Here is a 6,000-nt window from a genome sequence, read left to right as displayed (position 1 = left end):
TCATTTTAACATTAGCGCGTCCGCCTACCTATAAAAAAAAAGTATACAAATTAATCACATGAAAACTCAGCATTTTTTCCACCGGAATATTCATGACTAAGATTTGTTTATTTTGAAGTAAAACGAATCATAAACCTGTTTATATATAGCTAGACCGTTTACACCACTGTGCCATCGGTACCTTCGAGCGATAATTACGAGTACAGCTTTGGAATAGTGCAATAATGTTGGTAACATCTTGGATTCTTTGATGGCCTCGATTTGTATAGAACAATGATGACACAGAGCTTTTTATGTAATATTTTATTATTTTACATGCACCGCTTTGTTACATAACTTTGACATTTGAAATGTTAATATTATAAAATTATTAATATTACTTACATTTACACGAAATCAATTAAACTGAACGTTATATTTATTCAAACCTGGACTTTTTGTTTTAAACGACATTGATTTAAAACTATATGAAAAACAGGTTTTGTGTTTACTGGAATTACTTATTTAAAAAAAATATAATAAAAATAATAATAAATATAAATTATATTCAGAATCTTAACAAGAAAAACAGATTAAAATTAAAATAAAGTTTAAGTATTTTTTCTTAACACAAACGAATATTTGTATCCACGGTCCTCTGTTCACAGCTACTCTATCCCCTATTATCGAAATGCACATCGCGGTTTCCTAAGGGTTGAATATTTTCAGCTATTACTAACAAATTTGCACTCCATACCTCCCTATGTCGATCACAATAAGGTTCACAATTGCCTAACTTTTATAATGTTGTAAATGTGTACAATCATGGCACCCATTCCTGGTCGCATTACCGAAATTGTTTGTATCTCCCGCGTACTGATGTTGTTTCATAATAATCCATATTCAATCTATACTAAAATAAACCTATGTTTATATTGTATATGTATTTATGTTTAACCTTTCTAGATCTAGACTCAGTAGGTTTGTCAATAAATTAGTGAGTCAGGACAAACGTTTTCATAAGTATATAAATAAACGTAGATACATATATGTACAGTATATAATAATAATATTAATTCATTTGGGAATTTTAAAAATTATAACAATATTTTTTAAATAAAATAAAATATTAATAAAAAAAAAAACAAATATCAAAAAGTTTTTACTTAAAATACAATATAAATAATTGACAACTTAGAATAAAAACAGATAATATATAAAAATAGGCGAATAAAACACTACCCGTTACCAATCAAAGATAGTTTATTAATATGTAAGTATTATAAATGCTAAATTATTTCCTTTGACAAAGGATAGCTTGATGCAGAAAAACAAATAAAATATACCACGCCATCTATTGATTTCCCTATTGAAACTATAATTGAATTCCCAATTTTAAGATAAATATATCGAATAATTTACAATGAATATTTGGATGATAAGTAATTTTTTCAACTTTTATTTTTATATATTCAAAACACAGTCAGAGTGAGAGACGAGGCACGTCTCCGCACCTTGTTGTTGACAACAAAAAACAACAACAATAGTTGACAAACGACAATCTTCAACGCACCCACTGGCGCGTATCTATAGTTCAAACATGTGTTCCAAGTAACCAGACGGTTAACAACTATTAAATCACACTTATCTGTACTAATATTATAAACGCGAAACTAACTCTGTCTGTCTGTCTATCTCTTTGTCTGTTACACATACACGGCTAAATTACTGAACCGAATTTGATAAAATTTGGTATGATTCAAGTTTGAGCTCCAAGAAAGTACCTTCGACTTTAAACTACTTACTACGTTTTTAGTTTAGTAAAAGTCAAAAGTTGTAACCTTTGGAAGGAAATATTGACATCAGGATTGTTAGCAGTGGCAAATCCAGGATTATCGTTCTGAGGGGGTTTACCCTGCCTTAGGTAGATTTTGGCGAACTCTATAAAAGCTAACATATTTTTTTGCTTTAGGTAGTTTAATTTAAGACTAAAATAATATTAGGGTAATGGATGGTATTTCTCTTAACACCAATGCGCCACCAACCTTGGGAGCTAAGATGTTGTCAGGCACAACATAATAAGTACACTGGCACACTCTTAATAATACTAAGTATTGCTGTTTGGCATTATAACCCTACCAAGTAAAATACTTTTGTACTATAATAATGTGTTGCGTATTTGCGTAGTCTTCCTAGAAATAAGTCGCTATAAATGTAATCGGTAAGGAGGTCACAATTATAACCTTTCAACTAAATAACATTACAATAAACGCAAAACGCCAACGCTTCATCCTATGACTCGTTCCAGGAGATTCGATCAAAGCACCGCGACCGGCTTCTGGTACAAAAATATATAGTTCAACATAAATTATTTATGAAGGCTGAAGACTTTATTACGACTCGTCATGTTAATTTAGTGTTTAAATTATTTTTATAGAAGCAACGTCGCTGTGTTACGTTGAATATGTACGAAACAACATGGGTTGTGTTAACCTACCTAGGTTTTATATTTAGATATCAAATCATTTGCAATTAATAGTGTACAAGTGTCCGTTAGCACTGGTGTACCATTTGTTGGGTGGATGGGAGGGTATATCGAAATGGCCGTTGGAAGATCAGGCGCGTAACTGTGGGCTAAACTTGGTTTTCGTGTGTATGTAACAGCACGTACTAACTCAGGATTGTTACAGAGGATTTATTGATATTTATTTGTTTATTCTTAGTGCGATAATGAAGTGTTATGTTATGGATGTATGAAGTATGACGCAAATCAAGTTAAATAAAAAAGAAAAAAAAAGGAAAAAGTTGTTTTGGGTCAAACGTATTATTATTGTTTTATGGTTAAAAGAAATAGAGTTAATTAATAATATAGGTCCTTCCATTCCGAGATATAGTTATAAAATAATTCACTTGTTAACATAAGATTCTTAATTTGTTTATCAGTTATATATTTATATAAGTAATATTATACATTTTATTAGCATTCCATATGATCCATTTGCCTAATTATTGCCGCAAATCTTAAAAAAAAAAAACTGAATCGAGGGAGAGCGTTGTGTCTAGATTAAAATTTAAAAAGTATCAAAATTAAGACACCAGCACACATGTCGAACGAAATTGTAAATTTAAAAAACGGATCTCTCCCCTATAAATTGAAAACTTTTTGTTTAATTTAATATAAAATATAACCCCTTCTCAATGAAAATCACGTTTACTTTAATTTATTAGAAAAAAAGTCCACACAGACTAATAAATCATTCGTAAATTAATAACTGATACCGTCATTCGGATGAGACGGTTCGTTGAAAACGAAATTCGAGTTTGCATAAGACACCCTCGCCTTGCTTTTTCTTCCATTTCTTTAAAAAGTTTGCATTAAACAGGACATTCCGTTTGATTTAACGTTAAATAAAATTATTTTAATTTAATGTCAATCAAATCGATAAAAAATGTTATCATATTATATTCATGAATACGAAAGTATTTATGAATCTAATTATATTAGAATTATTTTGATATAAAATATTTGTAAAAAATAAAATAAAAATTTATATTTGAATCTGATCAATAAAACTTTTTTATGATAAATATTTTTTTTATATTCATATAGGTATAGGTTGTAATTCTTTAAAAACAAAAATTCGATATGCGACATTGACTTTAATAATAATAACATTAAAGGATATAAGAATCAAAATAGCGTGACGCGTAAGTCGACTTACGACATTTCACGAGTGACAAACGATCTTAATTTTTTACAACAAACAATGCTTGTCATTAAGTAATATATTTTTAAAGATTTAATCATTTCATTGTAAACATGATTACCTATTTAGAATTAAAACGGTATATTATGGTAATATTTATATATATTTGATGGTAAAATCCATACTTTTCCGACTTAAACCCTTCATCGATGGTATCGAACGGACCTCTACAGCTGTTTCGAGTCAAAGATACCCTTTTCTATTTGCACTTGTGGGATCTTTTTGTCGTCTTTTGTGTTCTTTTGTAGATATTTTTTTAACGACAATATTAAATTAAGATATAAATAATGATTTTTTTCTCGTGTACCATTTACTTGGAGGCAGACCACCTAAAATCAACTGAGGTGATTGGTTGATTTTTCACCACCATAACACGGGTGACATTGCAGCCATGGACTTTATGGATACACTGTATATGTTATGATAAATATTTATGATAAAAAAAACCATATGGGTTAGGACGCTTTAGTCCACGCTACTCTGCCGAAAACACGCCGATATTGAAATCATAATAAAAATAACAACTAATATATTCAAGTAGATAACGAGCGGTTTTGAATCGTCATTTTACAAGAATATTCCCCTATAAATTTATTTATATATGTTTAGATGTTCCAAATTTCAGTTTTCTAGTCTGTTGTTTTGTCTGTGCATTGACAGTCAGGAGAAAATGTTTTATACATAGCTATAGTTGTAAAGGAATACGATTCGGAATGTAGAATATTTACTAATACTACGTCACCACGGTACTAAGTCCGACTCAATCCGAGTTCGTGGACACCCATTTGACGGCTTAGCGCGTCCCAGACATAAGGCTACTGGAACATTTTCCACAAAAAAAACCCTATTATGATAAGAGTGAATTTCGATGTGTGCGCACAAGTGAAAACTACACGATGAATTCGCTCGCGAAACCGCTGATTAAGCGTCAACTCGCTCGAAATAGACAACTTCACATCTTATATCTATTATTTTACAATGTTTTTTTATTACAAATTTATTTTATAGCAGAAGTAAAAAAAAATACATTTATCATAATAATTATTGTTATTTCATTTCAATTTTTTATTTGCATGCAATTAAAAACTATTACCAACAATATATTAACTAAGCCTCAGGAGTAGAACTTCTAACGGACGTACATAAGAACACGCATTCTTTTATTTTTAATGTCGCAAAATAAACCTCTTATTTTACAATGTAGCCAGTACCCGAAGCAGTCGAACTTAAATATTATAAACACTTAGCTGAACCGCGGCTTTATCCGTGCGAAATCTATCTAACTTTACCAATAGCATCTAAATAGGTTCAGTAGTTTAAGCGTGAAGAGGTTAATGATTTTATGAGAAAATGTAATGCACATAGCATTGATACAAGGAACACACACAAACTTGATACTCCTGTTTCTCGACTGCACAGAATCAGTAACTCTTCTGTGGGGCAATGTATACAGTTCTACAACAGGATTGAGATCCTATTGTAGAACTGTATACATTGCGTTCAAAATGTGGCAACCGAGGTCAAATTTTAAAACTGTTAATAATATTAAAGAACACTCGTGTGCGAAAGGTTGATATACTATTTCTATTGATATTGAACATTATTAAATAATTATAAATTTCCAAATAGAAGTGACCCGTTGAGTTTCGTTCCCCGGTTCTTCTCAGTTCAGGGTAATTGCTTTTCCGAACCGATGGTAGTGTTTCATTTGACAATCAATACGTAAATGCTTCTATATTGAATAAAGGAATTTGATTTACAGTTACTAAATAGATTTTAAACAGAGTTACTTTCCCAATTATACCTAATATTGATATAGATGACGTCAAGAACAGAAACACGAGTAATTAATGCCAATTCAAAAGTCCATTTCGAAAGTGCACTCTGATTGTGAAACAAAGACATTAAATCGTGACGAATCCTAGCTCCGGTAATCTCTTACCCAACGCCATCATTGTACTGATATTAAAATTGCTTCAAAACAGTTCATTATTGCGGTGGCGATGAAATATTCGACTACCAGTGCAGTGGGTACTTTCGACTATATTTGCTATAGGCAGGCATACTCCCTGATACGTCATAACCACACATTGACAAAAGTACCTTAATTAAAAGTATACATTCATATACTACAAATACTTTTGATTAGGTTTTTCGCAAGATTAAATAAATTATTACTGGCCAGTCCAAACTGCGAGTAAAATTAATCAAATCAAAATATACTTTATTCAAGTAGGCTTTTACAAGCACTTTT

Source organism: Vanessa tameamea, chromosome 21 (assembly GCF_037043105.1).
Source record: "Vanessa tameamea isolate UH-Manoa-2023 chromosome 21, ilVanTame1 primary haplotype, whole genome shotgun sequence".
NCBI classification, from domain to species: domain Eukaryota; kingdom Metazoa; phylum Arthropoda; class Insecta; order Lepidoptera; family Nymphalidae; genus Vanessa; species Vanessa tameamea.
This window is presented reverse-complemented; position numbering follows the sequence as displayed.